Source organism: Mesocricetus auratus, unplaced genomic scaffold (assembly GCF_017639785.1).
Source record: "Mesocricetus auratus isolate SY011 unplaced genomic scaffold, BCM_Maur_2.0 Super-Scaffold_100025, whole genome shotgun sequence".
Taxonomy (NCBI): Eukaryota; Metazoa; Chordata; class Mammalia; order Rodentia; family Cricetidae; genus Mesocricetus; species Mesocricetus auratus.
Window position 1 is genome coordinate 21,740,601 of NW_024429206.1, and position 24,215 is coordinate 21,764,815.

Consider the following 24,215-nt stretch of genomic DNA (forward strand, 5'->3'; position numbering starts at 1 on the left):
GTCCCCTTGTCATCCTCTGCACTCACCTCTCAAGAGAATGGACACACACGATCCATTCGAGGTGAGGGTCACCCGGCTGCAGAGGATGTAAACCTCTCCGCCTTGACAATAACATTCCCTAACCTCGAATCTACACATCATTGAAATATATGTGCATGTGTGTATATACAACAATAATAACGAGGAAAAAGAAGCCAGAGGTTGGAGAGGGAGCAGGTGGACTAATGTGGGCAAGGTGGAATGGTGTGAGAGAGTTAATTTTTAAAAATTCTCTAATCTGGAGCTCGGTGGGTAGAGTGCTTGCCTTATAAGCATGAGGACCTGAGTTTGATCCTCTGGACTCGTGTGAAATTGCACACATCGGTAAGCCTAGTGCTGGGGAGGGAGTAACAGGATTCTTGGGACTCCCTCACCAGCTACCTAGACTGTTTGTGGGGCTCTGGGTGTAAGTTGTATCTTGGGCCACAGGAGATGGATGGAGCATGAGGAAAATACCCAAGATTGTCCTCTGACTGCCATAGGTACCTGTGCGTATGCATGGGGACACGCACACATGCACGCACACATACACGCATGCACTTTTTAAAAAGTGGTTAAGAGCATGAACTATGCTTGTAGAGTTCCCGCATCAGGTGGCTGCTCACAACCAGCTCTGGAGGCCCTGACATCATCTTCTTGTCTCCTTGGTACTTGCACTCACACGTGCAAATAGCCAGCCACAAATGGATGTATATACGCAAATAAAAATATATAAAATTGTAATAAGCGTTTGGCACAAAAAAATCCTCTAAAATGGGGAATTAAATGATCTTGGGGCCTTTGGTGCTTACAATTTTTTTTCCTTCTCTGCTCTAAAAATCAGAGGCTTGGAATTCTACAAGGTTTCATTTGTGTGGTAGAATTTTCACTTACAGTTGAGTTCCTGGGCTTCTTGTGTGTATCTGTTTATATTCCTCCTACCGCTAGTATTGCAAGCCACAGAAATTTAAGAAGGCCAGGGGTAGACACTGCACTGACAGGAACCACCAGCATACGCAAAAGCTAATTATATGTGGCAAGATGGAATGTTTACCAGTGGTTCAGTGTATTCCCACACAGCAATTCAGCAATTCATACATGGGGGATGAGTTAACCAAACAGCGCTCTCTCTCTCTCTCTCTCTCTCTCTCTCTCTCTCTCTCTCTCTCTCTCTCTCTCTCTCTCTCTCTCTCTCTCTCTCTCTGTCTCTCTCTCTCTCTCTCTCTCTCTCTCTCTGTCTCTGTCTCTCTCTGTCTGTCTCTGTCTCTCTCTCTCTCTCTCTCTCGTGTGTATGTGTATCAAAATATTCCTTTACCAGCAAACACATATTTCAAACGAACACATCGATTATCTCTTTGTAAAACCTTCTGAAGGTTGAAAAGTGTTGAGCAACGGCATTTCAGGTGTTAAATATTTTCTATTAGCTTTCTGATACTTTGTTTAAAAAGTCCGGGGGGGGGCGGGGGGAGTGGAGGAGGAGCCAAGGGCTCAGGAGATGGCTCAGTCCAGAAGATGCTTGCCATGCAAATATGAGGACCTGAGTTCGATCCCCAGCACCCATGTTAAAGGGGGGGAGGGAGGGGAGGTGGGTGTGGCATAACCCCAGCACTGGAGACACAGAAAGGTGCTAGCTTACTCGGTAAGTTCCAAGCCTATGAGAGACCCTGTCTCGAAGAAAGAAAACAAAAACAGTGGCACCTGAGAAACAACAGCTGTGGTTGTCCTCTGGCCTCCACACACAAGAGGACCCCTGCCCCTCCTGCCAGATGTCCACCCGGCTGGGCTCGGTGAGACACACCTGAAATCCTGGCACTTCATTTGGGAGGCAGAGGCAAGGGGACTGCAGCAACTGTGAAGACACCTTCACTACACAGTTGAGTTCTGGCCCAGCCTGGGCTACATAGGGAGGACCTGTCACAAACATCCCCCAAAGTGGAAACAATTCTGAATTCACACCCTGCACATCAAACATTTCAGATGCTAACTCCTGTTAAAATATACCCCAGACACCTTCTCTCCTACTCCCAGATGCCTTAGTAAGACTCAGTATCTACAATGGAGGATGAGGTTACTTACATCTGAGCTTTCAGATTTTCTATTGGATTCTCTATCGTGACCAAATGACAGTAAGCTGAAGGACGTTCATTTTAAATTCTGGCCCAACTCTCAAAAATTTTAAATTGAATAGAGGAGCCAGGCCTAGAGTTATAGGCCTGTGGTCCCAGCTATGCTAGAAGCAAGGGGTACCCTAGTCCAAGGCCTGCCTGGCTGGCTAAAGAGCGAGTTCAAAGCCAATTGAGGCAACTTGGTGAGACCCTGTCTCAAAATAAGAAGAAAAAAGATAGCTGGGAATATAGTTCAATGGTAGACTACTTGTCCAAAATCTTCTAGGGAGGAACTAGGGGCATGGCTAAGCAGTATAACTACATGAAATCCCTAAGTGAGAGGCTAAGGGTACAGTTCAGTGGTAGAACACCTGCCCAGAATCCCACAGTGAGGGACTGGGGTGTGTCTCAGTGGTAGAGCTTCTGCCTAGAATTCCCCAGTGAGGGGCTGGGGGTGTGGCTCAGTGGTAGAGCCTCTGCCTAGAATTCCCCAGTGAGGGGCTGGGGGTGTGGCTCAGTGGTAGAGCACCTGCCTAGAATCCCCCAGTGAGGGGCTGGGGGTGTGGCTCAGTGGTGGAGCACCTGCCTAGAATCCCTCAGGGAGGGGTTAGTTATATGGTACAAGGCTCTAGATTAGATCCCCAGCACCCCAATTGGGGGTTGGGGGGAGTGGATCAGATACATCAATCACTACTGGCAAATTTTCCAGAAGGAGATCAAACCAGATTTGGAGCATTCCAGAATGTCACTGCTTTCCTTATGTCAGTTAAGTTTGTTAAACAGAATGTCGTGGGGGCATAGGCAAAAAGAGCAGGCACATTTGGTGTGGACAGTCACAGGACAGGGGCTTCAGAGTCACCTTAGATGTCATTAATTGTCACTACATAATTCTCCTTAACAGTTGCCCTTATCATAAAGAATTAAGGGCCTGCCATCTATTTCCATCTGACCCAAGGCATTCTTTTAAATGGGCTGCTGATAGTCTCTAGTGATAGACAGTTCCAAGCTGATGACATTTCAAATGGCCCTTTAGGGTACTGACAAAGGGCCTTCCCTGTGTTCAGCTGGGACACTCAGTTCCAAGATCTACACCCCCAGAGGACACGAATAAGCCATTCTTAAGAGTCCAATTTAATTTATCGGTGTCTTGAAGGGAAGGTCACTTCTTTGTCTCACTGGAAAGTCTAAATTCTCTGTTCTGCTGGTCTGTTTTAAGTAGATGGGGTTAGGAAATTTGAGGTTCCACACCTCCACCTTGCCTCAGACTGTGGCTTATTGCCCGTGGGGAGGAGGGGGATAGGTCGTGTGAGACTAACGCGTCTGCCCCACAGCTGAAGACCACTGTCTTTGTGGCTCAAGCAGGAGCATAATGGTGCCATGCTGAAGCTGTAACTGACTCTTTAGCACTCTCTTGGTGCCCCCCACCCCCGACATAAAGAATGATGAAGGGCAGGGGTAAAGTTCAACTGGACGCATCCCCGTTCATAAAGCACCCTTTGTTAACCAAGTGGCAGAGTGAATGTCTACAAAATGAACTCTTAGGAAAAATTCTTACTTGTCTTACTTATGCTTCTGCATAACTGGACATGAGCACCATCAAAGCCAGATGCAAGTAGGGGAAAGCACAGAGAAACCAACCATGCGTCGCCCTCTGCAGGCCTCTTCAGGAGCTGTACCCACAAGCACATACCCATGTGCAGACAAACGAATACACACATAATTTAAAATGTTTTTTTTTAAGAGAGAAGTGAAACATATGAGTACTGTTTAGATCCTTCAACTTGGTAACTAGGATGGTTTTCTGGTATTTGTAATGGTAACCAGTTTGGGTAAATGAAGTGCATAGGGCTGTTGAGGCGGCTTCATGTGTAAACGCACTTACTGCCAAGCCTCAGGACCTGAGATCAGTCACTGGTACTCACATGATAGAAGGAGAGAACTGACTCCTGCCAGCTGTCCTCTCCTCCACATGCACACCATGGCACATACAAATAAATATGACACAATGCAAAAGTAAATAAACACTATTAAGAACGCTATACAGACCCCAGACATTGACCTCTGGCCTCCACAAGCAACGCCCCCCCCAAAAATGTGGCTAGGTGTCATACCTCAAGTCGATAATCCTAACACTTGGGAGACTGACTAGGAAAGTACTGCTCCAAGCTTGAGGTCGGCTTGGTCTATATTGTGAGACCCAAACTTGCAAGAATCCTCTTCCCTTTGCCTATCAGACTATCGCAACAAAGGGTCCCAAGGAATTTGGAACACCCCAGGAGTGACAGATTGGGAGAAGGAAAGGGCTGATGCCTGCTGCCAACTAGAGGGAATACCTCCTGGAAGAGACTTCACACAGTCCTAAGAACTTATCAGACCATCAACTTGCCAGAGAGAAAGAAGCCCAGACAATTAATGGGCCGGGTGATGAGCCGGTGGGCCCATATCAGCTATCAATGAACACTCTTGCCCTCTATTTAAGCCTAACCCTCAGTATCTAGACGCTTCAGATGAACTTGGGTCGAGGATGGAGGTCACTGGGCATTTCTGTTCCTCTTTTCAGTGCGGCCACCACGCTGAATGCACGTCCTGTCTCTGCTTCTACTACAACTTGTCTCTTTAATTGGCATGATGGGGATGGCTTGTTAGGACTGTCAGGGATTCCGGTCCTAATAACCCCAGCAGCAGCATGGACTGGTTAAAAAACGGTCATTACTAGGTGTGACGGCACATACCTATACACCGGGCAATTGGTGGATGGAGACGGGAAGGGCGGGGGTTCTGGGTCGTCCTCTGCTATACAGCAAATTTGAGAGTCTATCTCAAAAGAGCAAGGAAGGTTCTGGAGAGACGGAGAATGGCTAAGAAGACCTGAGTTCAGTTCCCAGCACCCGCATCTGGCAGCCCACAAATGCCTGTAACTCCAGCTCCAGGGAGACCCAATGCCCTCTTCTTAAGAGCCATTGCAGACATCTGCACGCAGGCATGCGTGTGCGTGCGCACGGGCACACACACACACACACCCGATGATAAGAATAAATATTTTAAAAAACCAAACCAACCACCCCAAAAGCAATCAACAAAGATAGAAAGTGTGTGTTCAATGTCATCTTCACAAGGTAGCAAGTTTGAGGTCAGTTTTGGGTGACTTGAGTCCCAGCCTGAAACAACCATCCAATTAACCAACAACAACAACAAAAGTGTGATAAGAGATCCCTGCTGAGCACTTTCCCTTTGATAGGGAGGTAAAGGGCAGCTCTGTGCCTGGAGGGGTGTGAAAAGCTCCCAGCCTGGCCTCTGTGTTGACAGCCACTTCTCCCTCCCCTGTGTAATCCCCACAGAGGGACTCGAGTTCACTTAAAATGTACCTGAAGGGCTGGTTAAGTGATTCAGTTAAGCCCTTGCTTCTCTTGAACTCTCCACTCTGAGGCAGAGTGGAGAAAAATAACAGAGTCTCAATTTTTCTATTTGTGAGATTTGGAACTTTGTGTTTTAGAGGGCATTCCTTGACAGGGGTATCAAGCACGTCCTCCTTGCTATTTGAGGAAAGGATGAAGCATTTTACCCACGCATAAGGCCTTCATAGCTAATAGAAGTTTAAACACTTTGGAAGGTGTCACTCTGGTTCACAGTGTGCATGCATGCCTTAACGGGGCTGACATTTGGAAAATCTGCTCACAACTCAGGACTGGGAAATGCTGACCTTAGGAGACAGGTGCCCCGAGGAGTAAGAACCAAGCACTTAAATAGATGTCTAACGTGGGCCACTCACTGGACCTGGGTGGCAAGCTCCTCGGTATCAATGTGCTGTTTGTGATAGTATCAGACACCTTCAAAGCCTACTGGAAGGGCTATGAGTTAATTCAAAGTGGCTAGAACACTATAACAAGTATTTATAAAGGCTAGCTACCATCATCATTGTCTGAGAAACTTCAGCAAAAGAAGCATGGAGGTGAGGTCAACATTAGCACACCTGCCTAGAATCCCCCAGTGAGGGGCTGAGGTAGCCTCAGTGGTAGAGCGCCTGCCTAGAATCCCCCAGTGAGGGGCTGAGGTAGCCTCAGTGGTAGAGCACCTGCCTAGAATCCCCCAATGAGGGGCTGAGGTGGCCTCAGTGGTAGAGCACCTGCCCAGACTCTTCCAGTGAGGGGCTGAGGTAGCCTCAGTGGTAGAGCGCCTGCTGGAGCCACCGCTGTCCACTAACTAGTTCACTGTTGTGCATGGTGGATGCTCATAAAGGATTAAAAAACACAGGGCAGCGCTTTGTTTGCAAAACAGTTACTGGTCATCATGCCCCATTTGCTCAGGGTATGTGTGCTATGTTGTGTTAACCTTTCATGCAACGCAGCGCCTGCCAACAGGGAAATGAGCAGAACAGCCTGACTCTGAAGAGCCATCCAGAGAGTAAGCAAAGCATAACACTGCCCCCAAGGTCACACGCCCAAGCCTCGCTCAGGTTAGTGCAGTCCTCACTGAGGGCTCAGCGTGACAACTACCCTGCACTTGAGTAGGCCTCTTCATGAGGCCGGATGGAGCCCGGATTGGAAAGCCGTAACTGGAGGGAAGACGGTGCCCGATCCTTGCTTCAGTGTCTCTCCTGGTAAATTCAGCACATCTGGTGTCTTTGTGTATGAGAGTGTGTGTGTGTGTGTGTGTGTGTGTGTGTGTGTACAGGGGTGTGTGGTGGCCAGGGGATAACCTTGGGTGAGCTTCCTCGACTTCTATCTGTTTGAGATGGAGTCTTTTACTATTGCCACGGCCTGTCCAGGCCACCTGGCCTGGGAGCTTCTGGGAGCTTCTCCCGTCACCCCTTCCTGTCTCGCTATAGGGATGCTGGGATTGCAGATGTGTGCAAGTGCACCTGGCTTGACATGGTTCTTGATGCAAACTCAAGTCCTCACACGTGTGAGGCAAGCATTTTACCCACTGGGTCTCCTTCCTCTCCCCAGAGCTTGTCTTCTCTCTCGCTGAAGGCCCACGCTTATGAGAGTCCACATCTAGTACCTTAGCCTAACTACAAAGACTCCTGACAATGAGTAGATCCTATTTGTTGCTGTACGGCTTTCACACGGTGGTTCTGTGTATGGTCTAAGTATTAAAACAACAAGCCAGGTGGCGGTGGTGTGTGCCTTTAATCCCAGCACTCGGGAGGCAGAGGCAAGTGAATCTCTGTGAGTTCGGAGCCAACCTAGTCTAAGAAGTGAGTTCCAGGACAGTCAGGGCTACACAAAGAAACCCTGTTTCAACCAACCAACCAACCAACCAACCCACCAAACAGCCGCAGTGCTGGGCTGGAGATGTAGCCGAGTTGCTGGAGTGCTTGGCTAACAATCTTAGCTGTTCCATTCCCAGCACCATACGAACTGGGTGTGTTGGTGCAAGCCCATAATCTGGGGGTAGAGGCAGGGCAGTCAGAGATTCAAAGTTATCTTCAGTTACACAGTGAGTTCCTTTCAATGGTGAGGTCCTCATCAGCAGAAACTGTGCCTTGGCTGTATTCTAATCTATTGTTATTATTCCTGTGTGACTTGGATATGGGCACAGGCCATGGGTGTGTGGAGGACAAAGGACAATCTATAGAGTCAGTTCTCTCCTGGCGCCTTTAATTTAGCTCCAGGGACTGAACTCAGGCCGCCAGGCTCGCACAGGAAGCACTTTCATCAGCCGGACCACCTCACCAGCCCCTGTCTTCCATTTTTAACTAGTAAAGCGTGACTCGTCATGAACGAGAGACACAGGTTTGAATGACAAACTACATTCTGTAAGCATGCTGGGATGACTTCCACCTTCCTTCCTCATCCCTAAATTATTAACTGAGACAACCTCAAGACAGAAGGACAGCACGATGGTTAATATTGATTGCCAACTTGGCAGCACCTAGAATCACTTAGGGGACAACCTCCTGAGCATATCTGTGAGGAAGTTTCTAGACTGGGTTAACTGAGGTGAGAATATCCACCTTGAATATTGGCAGCACCATCCCACGGGGTCCTGGACTGAATAAAAAGGGAGACAGTGAGCTGAGCACCAGCATCCGTCTCTCTCTGCTTCCTGACTGCAGGTGTCACGTGACCAGCTGCCAGCCGCCTCTGCCGCCGTGACTTCCCACCGTGCCGGGCTGTACCCTCGGAACTGTGAGCCAAAGTAACCCTCCTCCCTTAAGTTGTCTTTGCCACAGTTCAAACACGCAACTGTTCACAGCTGTGAGAAAAGTAACACGAACGAACGGGGAAAGAGAATAAATGGCGTATGTGCAGGGGTGTGTGAGAGAGAGTGTGTGCACCAAGGATGGCTTCTGGTGCAAACGCAGGGATCAGTAGCATGTGGGATCCCTCTCACTCAGCCCCACCTCACCTGCTGTCAGGCACAGCCACCCACAGCCTCCCTCCTCATCTTGGAATGTCACTTGTTCACCTGCGTGGAAATGACAGCCGCTTGTCATACTCCACATGAGAGGGCCCCCTCACTGAGGTAACTAGCAAGCCGCTTCTAAAGCTGTCATTCTCCGGTGTCAGTGCAACCCGCTGTTCAAAGATCTTTTCTGACAAGAGCCAGGCAGTGCCGTGACTGTTACCGCCGTTGGACTCTTCCATGCCGCGACACCAATGGCAGCCGCTCGACACCCAGGGTTTGTTCCACCCAATTATTTGTTTGTCGTTCGGAAACCCGGGACGTTGAGCAGGTATCAGGTGGGTATTTTTGGCCCGACACACAGGCATCAAGTATAATGAGGCCCTCAGGTAAAGGTCTGTTCTGTCAGTGAGGTGCTGGGGTGATGTGCTGGGGAGAAGCCTGGGTATCAATTAGGATATTTGAATAAGATAAGGGAACCAGGCAGGATGCTGAGAAGGCTCAAGAAGTCGGCCTTAACTTTTCAAATGCCTCAAAACCCTAAGCATAGGCAGTTTTCAAGTTGGTTCGGCAGCTGATGCAGATGGAGCTGGTGTGAGGGGCTGGCTGTCTTGCCTCAACTAAGAAGGGTCCTCAGAAAGAAAGGAGGCTGCAAGCAGGTGCCGGCAGCACCCTAGGGTGCATTTTGGAGGTGAAGACCTTGCCGAATAGGGCAACAGGTCACTGACTGTTCAGGAGAGGCAGCCACGAAACAGGGCCACCCTGCCATCTACAGTCCCCCAGATGTTTGCTCAGGGTTGCTTCTTCCTGGGATACCAAATCACATTTCAGGTATTCTGGGACGAGGCCACAATACAGGGGAGTTTAGACTCTCCATGCAGCTGACTGCAAGAAACAAACCCACCAGACTTAGTTTATGAGCTGGTGAGACGGGACTCAGAGGGTAAAAGGCATTTGCCTCCAAGCCTGAGTTCAGACTCTGGGACCCACATGGCGAGGGCAAAGATTGGACTCATTCAAGCTGTCCCCGACCCTCCACATACATGCACGTATGCACCAGTAAACATACACACACAAATAGATAGAAGCAATAAAGCATTAAAATTACTTATAATGCAGCATACCACCAAAGCCTCCAGGCAGCACTGGCCTGGCTCCTCGCATAGGAAGTTGTCTCCAGGGTTCTCACTGTCTCATCCATGATAGTCTTCCTTCTCCTGGTTCTCAGCCACAAAAAAATTTAAGAGCCAGGGGTTGGGGAGATGGCTCAGCAGTTAATTGCTTACCGGGCAACCATCTCCTAATACCGCATAAATGACAGATGGGTGCGGCAGCTGGCCTGTAATTCTAGCCCCAAAAGGGGGAGACGGGATCCCCAGGGCAAGCTGGCTAATAAGACTAGCCACACAGGCGGAGCTCTGGGTTTAAGTGAGACCCAGCCTCGATGTATAAAGTGGAAGAATGACCGAGAATAATTCCTGACGTCAACCTCAGGCCTCCAGTGAAAGCTGTATCCGTGAGCATCCACACACACATGTGCCCCCACACATAGAAGCACGCATGCTGCACATGTGAGAAAAGGCATAAAAGGAAAGTAAGCAGTATCGTCCAGAGAAGAGGGTGCGCCTGCACAGACATCTTAGACTGGGCACAGACAAAGTTAGCCCAGGGCCTCCTTAATTCAGTCATGGTTCGTCATCTCCAGGAAACGATCAAGAAATTCAAAGTAGCTAGGTATGATGGCACCTGCCTGTCATCCCAGCGCTCGGGAGGCGGAAGCAGGAAAACACAGAGTTCAGCATGCGTGTGGAGGTCAGAGTACAGCTTGCAAGAGTCAATTCTTGGCTATAACCAATGAGTTGGAGGCCAACGGGGACTACATGAGAACCTGTTTCAGAGCAACTAAAACCAAATAACAGCGCACAACAGAGATTCTAAGTAGCCTGGTGTAGCTCATGCCTGTGGTCCCAGCCACCCCCGAGAAACCCAAGTGGAGGATGGAGTCCAACAGCTTAGGCTACGTAAAGAGACAAAACAGAAGGCAACAAGCCAGCTGGAGAGGCGGCTCTGTGGGTAAGAGCACTTGCTGTTCTTTCAGAGGACCAGAGTTCAGTTCCCAGAATCAACAATGGCAACTCAAAACCACCTGTCACTCCAGCTCCGGAACTCATGTACACATGAGGTACCCACACATCCATGTGCCCCACACATGGAAACATACACACTAACCACATGAAAAAATGGGAAAAGGAAAAAAAAGGGGGGAATCCGATTCCGATGCCTTCTTCTGGCCTTTGAGGACAACCACATAATATGCCATATTTCTCTCTCTCTCTCTCTCTCTCTCTCTCTCTCTCTCTCTCTCTCTCTCTCTCTCTCTCTCTCTCACACACACACACACACACACACACATTTTTAAAAGTCATAAAAATAAATACTTGGGCTGGGTGTGGTGGCACATGCCTTTAATCCCAGCGCTCAGGACACAGAGGGAGGTAACTCTCTGTGAGTTTGAGGCCAGCCTGGTCTACATACCAAGTTCCAGGACAGCCAGGGCTACACAGTGAGATCTTGTCTCAATAACAACAACAACAATAACAAATTCTTCAAAACAAAATAAAACAAACAAAAACCCCTCAGAGCAGGATTCCTTTCTTATATAATATCCTTTAATTGATTAATTAATTAATTTTTGTAGTGCTGGGATGTGAACCTGAGATCTAGAACATGCTAGATAAATGCTCTACCACTCTCCAGCCCAGGATTGTTCTTAAAACGTTCCCCAAATAGAGCAGACTTGAGAAGACGATGAATAAAGCTAAAACCCCAGCACACGGTGGATGCAGCATGGAAAGACTGAGGTCAGGATTATGGTTGCTGTTGAGCAACAGAAAAGTAGGATTATTCAGCCATCAGGCCTGGATTAACTCTGGGCTCTGCTGGTTGGACTGCTGCCTGAGGTGTGCGGCCAGCCCTTGATGGATGGAGGTGGTGACATTCTTTCCCTGATCCTCAACAGCCCCCGCAGGCCTCATTTCAATTCTCAGTGGTATCATGAGTCACCTCCTGGAAACAGAAGCTGCCTAGCCATGGCCCCTGGAGTGCTCTTAGGCAGGACTTTCTCCGCCAGTCTAATCCCCCCTGCTCCCCCACCCCTTCCTAGTCTGGAAGGGAGGGAGCCCAGCCCAGGAAAAGGTCTTAGGCAGGACAGTCCTCCCACTTGAGAAGTCTGGAAGGGAGGGAGCCCAGCCCAGGAAAAGGTCTTAGGCAGGACAGTCCTCCCACTTGAGAACTCAAGTACAAAAGGAAGTCTGCACCTAAGCACTTTTATATACAGAGGGGTTCTGTAAATATTTATAAGCAGATAAAATGCTTCCTTTAACACCATCCAACACAGAGAAAGGCAGACACGGCAGTGTTATTTCTGTTCAAAAGGCCACGAACTAACAGCTGGGATTTTTATAGAGAGCCTCTTCTCCCCACTTCCCTCCACCACTGTATGTTTATGTGTCACGTACACGTGTGTGCATGGGTGTGGAAGCCAGAGAACAACCTCAGCTACCATTCTCCAGGCACCGCCTACCTTTCTACTTTTTAGAAATTATGTTTACTTGCGGAAGGCAGGCACGACACAAGTGTGGAGGTCATAGGACAACACACAGGACTTGGTTCTCTTCTTCCGTCCACAGTGTGAGTCTGGGGGATCAAGTCTTCAGGCTTGGCAGCAAGTGCTGAACCATTTCACTGGTCCCGCCATTTTTTTTTTTTTTTTTTTTTTTTTATTGAGACAGGATCTGACTTGCCAAGTGAGCTAGACTGGCCAGGGAACATCCATCTAAAAATTCTTTTTAAGTGGGTTCTGGGGAACCAAAGGTTCCACCAAGCACTTTATTAACCAAGCCATCTCCCCAGCCCCCTCTTTCTCTCCCTTCTAAGGCTCATCCAATCCCCCCTCACAGGTCAGATCTTTCTTATAAAGATGGGGTCCTCACTAGTAATCCCAGCACTAGGGAGTCTAAGTCAGAACTGGGACAAGTTCAGAGCAAGCCTGGTCTCCATATTGAGTTTCAGATCTTCATAAAGAGATCCTGTCTCAAAACTACCAACGTGTGATCTCTCTTCAGAGGAGATGTAATTTTCTGTTTAAGCCCTCACAAACTCAGGACTGAGGCCACAGGGGTGGTTACCAGTTCAGGTTACTGACAGCGTCATTCATGCTCTCTGCAGACACTTCAGAACCTAGAACCTTCCATCACAGAGTCTGGCCTTTACATCTAGAGATTTGAGTCCTTTGGAGGTGGGGTTTGAAACTGGTTCTCACGTACCCCAGGCTGGCCTCAAACACTATGTTACAATTGAGGGTGGTCCTGAACTTTGGATCTTCCTGCTTCCTAGTGCTGGGATCAAAAGTGCGCCACTTCACCCAGTTTATGTGATTCTTGGGACCCAAATCAGGGGGCTTTGTGAGGCTCAGTCACAGCCGGAACTCAAGTCCCTTATATCACAGCAGCTTTGTAGTGTGATGCTATGCAGATCCTTAGGCTATTCCCTGGAATATTGGTGATTGCTTAACAATTTAACAATGCCACTGATTATGTGTGCACGCGTGTGTGTGTGCTTACTCAAAATAGGGTATCGTCTTTTACTGTTATCTATGTTATTTGCCAGGCAGTGGTGGCGCACATCTTTAATCCCAGCACTCAGTAAGCAGAGAGAAGAAGCAAGTGGATCCCTGCAAGTCTGAGACCAGCCTGGTATACAGAGAAAATTCTAGGATAGCCAGGGCTACTCGGAGGAACCGTCTTGAAATACAAACAAATGGGGAGGGGGGAGGGAGACTGGAGAGATGGCTCAGTGGTTAAGAGCACTGGCTGCTCTTCCAGAGGACCCAGGTATAATTCCCAGCACCCACACGGCAGCTCACAACTGTCTGTAACTCTAGTTCCAGGTGATCCAGCATCCTCACACAGACATACATGCAAGCAAAACACCAACACACACAAAGTAAATTTTAAAACATGAAAAAAGAAAACAACAAACTATTCACCTTACTTAAGATTCATTATGTGTGTGTGTGTGAGAGAGAGAGAGAGAGAGAGAGAGAGAGAGAGCGCGAGTGAGATCAAGAGCGCAAGTGCCTGGGAGCACATGGAGGACAGAAGCAGCAAGTACTGGGTTATTTGGTGCTGCAGTTACGGGCATTTGTTGGATGCCTGGCTTATTACAGAGGCATCCGAATTCAAATTCCTGCCATCGTGACTGCACAGCAAAGTGCTCTTAACCACTGGACCATCTCTCCAGCCCCTCCATCTTTTTTCTCACTGTACCTGAAGTTCAGGGATTCAGTGAGGCCAGCTGGTCTCAAGACTCAGGGATCTGCTTACCTCCACCTCCAGCATGGGATTGTAAGTACACCCAATCATGTCTTTTTTTAAATTGTTCTCTCTCTCTCTCTCTCTCTCTCTCTCTCTCTCTCTCTCTCTCTCTCTCTCTCTCTCTCTCTCTCTCCCCCTCTCTCACTTTGTTCTTTAATGTAGGTTATGAAGACTGGTTGAACTCAGGTTCTCATGCCTGCATGGCAAGCACCCTACTAATCACGATCCCAGCCCTTGCCCACTGACATCATTTGTTTAATAGCTGATAAATCGGACTGCAGAGGACCCCATGTCAAACATTCTCTCTGGATGAACTTTATGGATGACGAAGCCTAAGACATCGGCTCAAGCTGCCCAGCAAGAGTAGGGCTCTCAGGGCCAGGAGATTTCCTCTGGGAAACCCTTTCCCCTGCTCCAGGCAGATAATGAGAAAATGATGTCATCAGGGCTAAAATTAGGTTTTAGTGTTACTCTGTTGAGAGATGTGAAAGGTGACAGATAAGAGGGCGAAAATGTTTTCCAAGTGGCTTTTAAAGGCGGCCAAATATAACCGCTTCCCACATCAGTCTATTAAGGGGAGCACTTGAGACATCTCCCTCTTCAAAAAAGGACTCTCAGAAAAAAGCAATAGTGTGCTCCCAACCGCCTCCTTTGTAAGAGTGGTCTTATGAGGGCCAGGCAAGCAGGTCTGCAGCGTGTGCATGGACAGAATGCTACCACCTCCTCCTGCTTGGCAAAGAACTGGTTGTCGAACTTAGTGCTTGTATCTTCTGCTGCTATGGAAATGCCCCTGTTGGAAAATACTAGCTCATTACTAATAAAACTGGGCTGGAAAGTAGACCAGGGCACAAGAGGCAAAGGAATGCTCGGGAGCCAAGGATATGAAGATGCTAGGTCACTGTGCTGGCTGAGTTTTAACTGTCAGCTCACCACAGCCAAGAAGGGAGTCTTGACGGGGGGGCTTGCCTAGACCAGGTTGGCCTGTGGCTATGTCTGAAGGGGACTGTCTTGCTTGCTAATATGTCTCGGCCCACCGCGGGTGGCATCACTCCCTGGGCAAGGGGATCCTGGGCTCTATAACAGTGGAGGAGGCTGGCTGCGAGCAAGCAGGCAGCATGGGGGCATTTGTTTCTTCTCTTTGTTCTAGATTGTGGATATGGTGCGGACAGTTGCCTCTATGGTTTTCTTACAGTGATGGACTGTAAACTGGAATTGCAAGTCTAATAAATCCCCTCCCCAGGTATTTTTAATCAAAGACATAGAAATGAAACCAGGACAGTGGTTTAGAAAGTGAGGCCAGGTGTTAATGATGATAGCCGGTGCTATAGGGGATATAATATATTTATTTACCAGAGAGAGAGAGGATCACACAAGCTGGAAGTTAGAAGCGTGGCTGGCTTCCAAAAGAGGAGGTCCTTTTTCCTTTTGCTTCCTTTTATCTCTACCTGTGCTAATTTAATTGTCCCGGCCCTCATGGGCGGATAGCTTTGTGGGGCTCACTCCTACAAGGTGTGGTGGGGCTTCCCTGTAATCACAACACTTGGGAGACTGAGGCAGGAGGATCAGTGGTTCAAGACCAACCTTTGCTAAATTGTGTGTTCAAGGGCAGCCTGGGCTATAAGAGACCCTGTCTCAATCCATCTTCCTAAGAGTGAGGCGGTTGGTTGGAGATGTCTCAGGTTGAACCCTGAAACAATAGCTTGAAGATGATTATCAGGGTCACCCTTGATCAAATACTAATTCGTCATCTAGGGATGCAGAGAAATCTCAAGAGCATCTCCATCAGGTTCAAGTGTCTAGTAACCCCAGGGAACGTCAAACATCTTGGAAAAGGGTGGATGGAGAACAAAATGGATAACGTATCCTGGATGTGGTCCTGACCAATGTCCTCCCAGATTACCCGGCTTTCCCTGGGTTTTCAGTACCGGTCATCCTGTTCTGCACCCCCTTAAGAGAAGACACCCACCTTTCCTCTTTGATTCTCTGCCACAACCCAAGTCCGGGAAGCATATGCCTTGCAGCCAGGTGGACCCATGTCTTAACAGCTCTGTCATTTCGAGTGAGTCGCTTTGCTTTTCTGAATCTCAAGAGTCCTCGTCTGACAAATGAGTGACTTTTGCAGCTTACAATGTTAATGACAAAAAGCAACTCCTCAGGGATCAGCAAGCAAAGGCACTTGCTACCAAGCACGATGACCTGAGTTCGAAGGACTAACTCCCTCAAGTTGCCCTCTGACCACCACAAACACACCATGGCATACAAGCGCACAAAACAAAATCTAGCAATAAAAAAAGTAAGCCCTTAATGAATGCCATCTATGCCTATTGTACTTCCTTCGTCTATGAATTGGAGCCTCTCCCCCCCCTTTCTTTTCATATTTCTTTTCCTTGTTTTTGTCCTTTTGAGACAGGTTGGCCTGGAACTTGTGTCAATCCTCCTGCCTCAGCCTCCCAGATGCTGGGATTACAGGCATGTGCCACCATATCTAGCTATTTTTGGTTTTCTGAGATAGAGTCTTACTAAGTAGCCCTAGGACCATATAGCTCAGTCTGATCCCAAACTCACAGCAATCCTCCTGCCTTAGTCTCCCAAGTGCTGAGATTACAGGCATGCATTACCATTATCTTCTGGGCAGGAAGTCTAGATGACGTCACACATACAAAATGCTTTAGCAAGTATATAACTAGGATCAAGGTACACGGTGGGCTAGGTCGTTTAGTATATGATTACTTCATTGAAGTACGATAATACTCTATGAGACAGATTTGGTCCCATTTTATAGAAAGAGAATAAAAATAATGAAAATGGTGATGCCCCAGATCTCTCTTCTGGTGAGTGATGGAGTTGGGAGTCTCCAATATCCGTTCACATTCCAAGCTGGCCAGGGCACCACAGTGCCCACTACTCTGATGCCAGCTGTCTTGCACTCCAGCTGCTCTGCATCCAAATTAGCCAGGCCAACCTTCCTCAGACTGAATCTGTGTAGCCTTCAAAGGGTAGAGGCATAAAGAAGAAAAAAATGGACTGTGAGAGGCGTGGAGGGAGCAAGAGAGTCACACGGGATGCATGTGACACAGAAACAGAAAGGGAGACCATTTGGGGGAAGGAAAGGAAGGCCAGCAACTGGAGAGGTGGGTGGGTGAGTAGAAAGCCAAATGTTACCAAAAGCCCACGGTGTAGAAGCGGGCGACGGATGTAGCTCCGTTTATAGCGGAGTTCTGCATACGCTGGACGCTAGGGTGTATCCCCAGCATCTGGGAAGTGGAGGCAGGAGGGTCAGGAGTTCACAGTCCTTGTTACAGATCAAGCTTAAAGTCAGCCTGGACTGTGAGAGCCTGTATCTCAAAAGACAAGTAAATGGGCTGATGAGATGGCTCAGCAGGTGGGGGGTGCTTGCTGCCCAGTCTGACAACCAGAGATTGATTCCCTGGTCCACATGGTAGGAAAGAGCCAACTCCTGTAAGTTGTCCTCAGACATCCGCACTAGCATCATAACAAGCGCGCGTGCGCGCGCACATGCGCGCGCGCGCGCACACACACACACACACACACACACAAATAAGTGTAATTTTAAAAAAGATAAATAGACAAGAAAATCTAGGGAAATTTCTTAGCTAAGTAAAAAAAAAAGAGAGATCTAACTGGCTGTCTGCTGACCTCCCCACACAGGCTGAGGCACTCATGAGCTCACACGTGTACACACAAAATATAATACATAAATGCAGTATGTTTCAAATGGAGAAAAATACCTGAGCACCAGCGTTCATCTCTCTCTGCTTCCTGACTGTAAGTGTTGTGTAACCAGCTGCCTCAGGCTCCTGACTCAATTTCTGGAACCGCCATGGTGGACTGTACTCATGAATTGTGAGCCAAAATAACACCCCCCCCCCGCCCGCCCCTTAAGCTGCTTTTATTGAGTCTGCCCTGGCTAGTTTTATGTCATCTTGACACAAGCTCGAGTCATTTTGAAGGAGGGAACCGCAATTGAGAAAATGCCTCTATAAGAAATTAATTGATGGGGAAGAATCCAGCCCATTTGGGTGGTATCATCCCTGAGCTTGTGGTCCTGGGTTCTATAAGAAAGCAGGAGGTGGTGGCACACACCTTTAATCCCAGCACTTGGGAAGGAGAGATAGGCGGATCTCTGTGAGTTGAAGGCCAGCCTGGTCTACAGAGTTAGTTCCAGACAGTCAAGACTACACAAAGAAACCCTGTTTCAAAAACAAAAACAAAAACAAACAAACAAAAAATCAGGCTGAGCAAGTCACAAGAAGCAAGCCAGTAAGCAGCTCCCCTCTGTGACCTGAGCATCAGCTCCTGCCTCCAGGTTCCTGCTCTGTTTGAGTTCCTGTCCTGGCTTCCCTCAGTGATGGACTGTCACCTGGAAGTGTAAAGGAAATAGACTCTTTCCACCCCCAAGTTGTTGTTGGTCATGATGCTTCACTGCAGCAATGATAACTCTAACTTAGACAAGGTCTTCTGTTGTATCAACAAGAAAATAACTCATATCAGCCGGACTAGAGGACAAGAAGGCTGGACTGCTTGCTCCCTGATAACCAACAGCCTGTAAACCCAAGGGCTGGAACTACAGCATTCTACTTACTGATTACACCAATAGGATGTGAGTCATATTTCTGGTCTTGGGAGAAGTGGCATCCTGAACTGCCTGGAAGGTCATTAATTGTTGAGTAACTGAACCTAGTTTCAGAAGGCATAAACATTTATGATTACTTAGCTAGATAGCTGTTAATGTTAAAGAACAAGAGTGTCCCAATGCCCACCACTGTAAGAGATAGTCTACACAGGACTGTTAATCACCTGTTCAGGAAAACATCCCTCAGGAAAACTATCTAGAAACTTTAGAAACAGTACGAAAGCCAGGTCGTGGTGGTGGTGTATGCCTTTAATCCCATCACTTGGAAGGCAGAGGCAGGCAGATATATGAAGTCAAGGTCAGCATGGGCTACAAAGTGAGTTCCAAGACAGCCAGGACTGTTATATAGGAAAGCTGCCTGTGGTGTATATCTAGACAAGGATATCTCTGCATACAAGCCACTCTCACCCCTTAAGAGAGTGTCTTCCAATACTCTACAGTAAACTGTGTGTCTTCTAGACTATGGCTCTAAGAGTCTCCTCTGGGTTCTTTCTATGGAGATCACAAAGACTGGGGAGCCAAGGAGAGCTCAGAACAAGATATGGGTGGCATTGGGAGGTTTGCCCAAATGGAAAGTTTTGCTATATTAGACCCACAGAGACCCAGGAGAGCATTCCACAGGGGACTACCTTCTTCCACTCTACCTGCAGGCTTCGGGAGTTTGTGGAAAATCATTTCCAGGAGGAGAGGCAGACACATGGCCTCTTAGGATCTCCAAATACCAAGTCATGGGCAGGGCCTAGGAATGCTGTCTCATCTCCTGGTAAATCCAGCAAAACTGAGCCAACCCTTGAGAGTCACCTCAGTGTCAATGGAGAAGACAGAGGGGGCTTGGGAGGAGTCACAGAAAAGGGGACAGCTGGGCTTGGGAGATGACTCAGTTGGTAAGTGCTTGCTATCAAGAGTTGAGTTTGATCTTCTGAACCCTTAAAAAAAAAAAGCTGGGCACGGTAGCACAGGTTCGTGGAGACAGCTGGGTCATAGGGCCAGTCAGACTAGTCCATCTGCAATAAGCCCTGGGTACTAACAAGAGACCATGACTCAAAAACCAAAGTCAACCAACCATCCAAACAAGCAAACAAACAATAACAACAAAAACAAGGTGGGCCAGGTGGATAAAAACTGCTTGTCCAGGACCTGATTTTGGATCCCCGGAACTCACGTAAAGCTAGATGTGGCAGTGTCTACAATTCCAGGGCTCCGTGGTAAAAGACAGAGACAAGAGAATCCCCGAAAGTTCATGAGCAACTAGCCTAACAACTGAAGTGACAAACAAGAGACCCTGAAGTGAGGTAAAGACTGGCACCTAAGATTGCCCTCTCACTGCCACACATATGATAGGACACTCTTTAAGATATGGTACTCATACCCCACCCCTCCCCCATACACGTGCGCATACACAAAGACTCAGAGCCACACAAATTGAAAAAGTGAGAATTCAGGCCCAGGTTCTCCCTGGTGGATTCAAGAATTGAATTGTCGTCAAACAAGAAGTGTTCCCACTTTTTAAAGCATAGAGTGGGACAAGTAGGTAAAAATAGTTTGATGTTCGCTCCGGGCTAAATGAAAGACAGCTGAGTAGAAGTTTAGGCACCATGAAATTAATAAGATCACTACTGCACTCTCTCTATTGCAGGTTCAGGAAGAAATCGGGAGAAATCTGCGGTGCACAGAGCAGCCCGCTCAAGTGTGAATCAATCATTTTCTCCACTGACGTCTTCTAGCATTTTCTTTCACACTATATTTACTGGATTCCTTAGTTCGCCAAAGTTGCTTCCTACGTCTGAGTTGCATGGGGTTTTTAGAATCATCGGGACCAATTTTGTTTGCTAAATAAATTCCAAGGGAGAGTGATCTGACTCAGGGCCAGGCCAGGCAATGACACTTATGTATGCTGTAAAACAATAGTTTTTATCTTAGCTGAGGAACTCACTGCATGTGTGTGTGCATGTGTGTGTGTGTGTGTGCGCACGCGCTCGTGCATGTGCATGAGTGTGCATATTAGCATGTGCATGTACGTGTGTGTTTTAGAGCCAAAATAAAATAAATGGAATCAGCACACACATGATAACGCGCTCTTTGCTAACTCATACTAATTGCTGGGCTAATTGATGTTTGTTGAACTTTCTCCGTTTCATTGAGTGATTAGGTACAAGGCTAACAGTTGACATCTGTAGGCGCTTAACTGGCGTCTGTAATTACTGTTAATGTTAAATAATTGTTAGTTAATTGGAGTAGTAACTGACTGAATGGAATCCAGATTGTGAAGCAGAAAAGAAACCTAGTTAAATAAACATACATTTTTTTTTGAGAAAACAACGTGTGTTTCTTTTTTTTTCCCCCCTGTAGTTGTCAGAAACTAGAAATAACTCAGAAGCATGGGATAGCCCACAGGCTTCCTGCAGGAAGGAAACCACGCCTGGGGCTGGAAGATGTCTTAGAAAGCCTTACTAAAGAGGAAGGAGGTTTTGGTTGTCAACACCTTTCACTGTAGGCTTGCAACACAGACTTGATGTTTTAATAGCAATCGTTATTATCACAATGGCCTACTGTGGTGATTGCATTCCTCTCCCGGACGACCAGACACTAGACCAGTGTCTAAAGGAAACACTACATACCCACAGCCATCAATGGGCTGAAAGGGGCGAAGAGCAGGTGAGCTTCTCTGGCAAAACTGCTGGGTAAGAGGAAAACCATTTCAGACGAGAGGGTGCAGGAATCTCCTGATAAAGGAAGTGAAGGACTTTCTGGTGGACTCAGAAATAAATCAGAGTGTCTGGACTTTCACGGAAAGAATCTGTTAGGGGCTGGAGAGATGGCTCAGCCGGTAAAGTGTTTGCCACACAAGCAGACAGACTAGGGTTTGGATCACCAGCACCTATATAACAGTGGAAGATGTGGGTGTGGTGAAGCTATCTGTAATTAGCACTTGGGAGACAGAGACTGGTGGATCCCTGGGACTTATTAGTCAGTTGATGCAGCCAAGTTCAGTGAGAGACCTTGTCTCAAAACATAAGGTGGAGAGCAACTGAGACAGACACTGGACATCAACTTCTGGCGTCTACACTCAGGTGTACATGTGCTTTGTGTACATTCAGAGAAGTATTACATAGTAATGGGTTCCTGGGTGGTCACAGGGACACTCAGGGATCTGAGGATCTGCCCTTTTTCCTTTCTTCTGTTAAGTGGCAAGGTGGCCAATGCTGGACCTTCAGATACCACTAAGATCACTTAAGATGCTCTCAACAACTTACAATTGCTTGTGGTGGGATCCAATTCTTGCCTCTATTTCCTCATCCTGCCCACCCACAAGTCCCTCAGAAGGCCAGGTGACAGTGATCGGATAACTGTATTGATTAAGGAGGCTAGGGAAGGCGGCTGGCTGTAAAGTGCTTACCGCACAAGTATGAGGACCCGAGTTTGGCCCCCAGCATCCATATAAAAGCTTTTCATAGCACACCCGTAATGCCAGCCCTAGGAAGATGAAGACTGGAGAGGGGCCCCAGTCAGTTAGCCTAATCCGTGAGCTTCAGGATCAGCGAGGAAGCCAGTCTCACACAATGAGGTGGAGAATGGACAAGGAAGACACCCAGGAACGACATCTGGCTTCCACACGTGCACACACACGTGCGTATCCAGAGAGAAGCACTTTCTCCCCATGTGGACTATTTCTGGTCCCCGGCCGGTAATTTTACACTTGCAGGGCAAGGCATCTGTTTCCCAGAATTCTCCAGGAATCATTCTGCACGAAGGCTTCTGGATGTGAGAGTCAGACTTCCACAGGAAGGCCAATTTCCATGACAAAGGGGGCCTGATTGCACGCTATTTGTGGTGTGGGGTGGGAGAAGAAGCAACTACTTCTAACTCCTTTGTCTCACATCCAGCACCAATTACCCTTCAACACTGTTTAATTCTCCACATGGAAGGCATTTCCATCTCTCAGAACCCCAAGAAAGCAAGCCAGTGAGCACACGTGCGCGCACACACATATACACACTCCCCGAGGGAGAAAAGTAAAAAAATGAACAATATTCTACCTTTGCCTTATCCGGGATTTCAGAGTGGATAACAACAGAACTAATTTGCAGAGACTAAAATTGGCTCACTTTACTGTGACACCCACCAGGTTTGGGGGTGGCATGATAGTCTTCCTTTCTCACCACAAGGGGGTGTAACATGGGCTCCTGGGTTCATGATAAAGGGGTATTAAGTCTAAGACACATTTCCCTCCTCAAGTTATCCTACAGGTAACTGTATCGCTTTTATGTGTAGAACTAACTACTTTAGGAGAGAGACTTTTCTCTCAAGACACAATGTTGCCTTTCTGTATTCTAAGAATCCCATCCCTTCAAGCTAACAAATACATTTAACATTGTTGCTATACCTTAGTTTTTCTGTTTTTGAGACAGGACCTCTGTCCGGTTTTGATCTCATTATATAACCCAATATACTGCAGAGGGGGATCTTGGATTCTATAGTGCTGAAATTTCAGGTGTGAGTCACCACATCTGGTTTATGCAGAGCCAAGCATGGAAACCAGGACTTCCCTCTTCCTAGGCAAGCATTGTACCCACCAAGGCCCAGCCACAACCACAGCAGTGTGTCTGGGTAATAGGCTTGTCATCTCATTGCATCTCAATTTTCAGACAATGTAATAGCCAGTCTGTTTCTGTGCGATGTTGATAAAAGCATACTCCCAAATCACTCAACAAACCTGTATCCGTCACTTTTCTGTTGCTGTGATAAAGCACCATGACCAGGGCAACTTATGGAGGAGTTTATTTGGGTTTGGGGTTCTAGAAGGATGAGAAGCATCTTGGTGGAGAGGCATGGCTGTAAGCTGCAGGCATGGTGGCTGGGGCAGGGTGCTGAGAGGCCACACCCCTTTACCACAAGCTAGAAACAAGACTGCTGGAACTGGAAATGGCACTAGGTTCTTAATATCAAAGGCCTGCCCGGAGAGATGTATTCCCCATCGCCCCCATACTTCCCCAAACATTGGCACCATCTGGGGACCAAGTTTTACAGTGTGGGTGCTTATCATTTAATCCACTCCACGAACCCACCCTGACTGTGTCCCACTGGAAATTCTGTTTCCAACAACCCAAGAAAAGCCCAAGTATGTCCCTCTAGTTGGTACAGTAAGGCCTTGACAAGGTCACCAGGAGCTCAGGGTGGCCAAGCATTCTATCTAGTACTTCTCACAGTGACACAAGGTCCATGAGAATCCCCTATATAGTTGGTGTTGGGGAAGAAGCAGAATTCTGCCTAGTGGCTAGGTGATGGCTCATTGCTCCTTCACTTTTCTGAAGACGAGCTATGCTCAACCACAGGACTGGGAGACTTCTACCCTCCCTACATTATCCCTCACCACCACCCTAGTAGATACCCTTTAGAGAGTCACAGCTCCTCTTTAAACTAGCTCTGGGGATATTCCCTAGCAGAATCTAAGTCTACATTGTGGGACTGCTATATTACGGCTTTAAAAACAAAACAAAACACCTCTGGGCATAACAGGATCATCCCACATCCAGTTTGGAATAGAGAGTGCCTTGCCTGGTAGTCATGGCAACTTACTGAGCAGAACAATATACAGTGGTAGCTAGGTCTTATGGTAACTGTAAAAGAAGCTGCTAACACCCTTAGTAGGAGGCTAGAAGGGTCAAAGGACCTTATCCAGGAGTTTAGCCATTACCCTCTCATTCCCTACCCTCA

General features: G+C 47.7%; 1 protein-coding gene and 1 long non-coding RNA gene across 5 annotated transcripts in view; one reads left to right on the top strand and one right to left on the bottom strand.

Annotated features, from left to right (window-relative positions):
- Positions 1 to 24,215, bottom strand: part of Auts2 (activator of transcription and developmental regulator AUTS2) — a 1,041,919-nt gene that overhangs the window by 51,850 nt on the left and 965,854 nt on the right. The gene's annotated exons all lie outside the window — the stretch shown is intronic.
- LOC121134033 lies at positions 6,523 to 16,151 on the top strand. Its single transcript, XR_005871040.1, has 3 exons — positions 6,523 to 6,720; positions 8,182 to 8,809; positions 14,009 to 16,151. It is a non-coding gene; the product is annotated as an uncharacterized LOC121134033 (long non-coding RNA).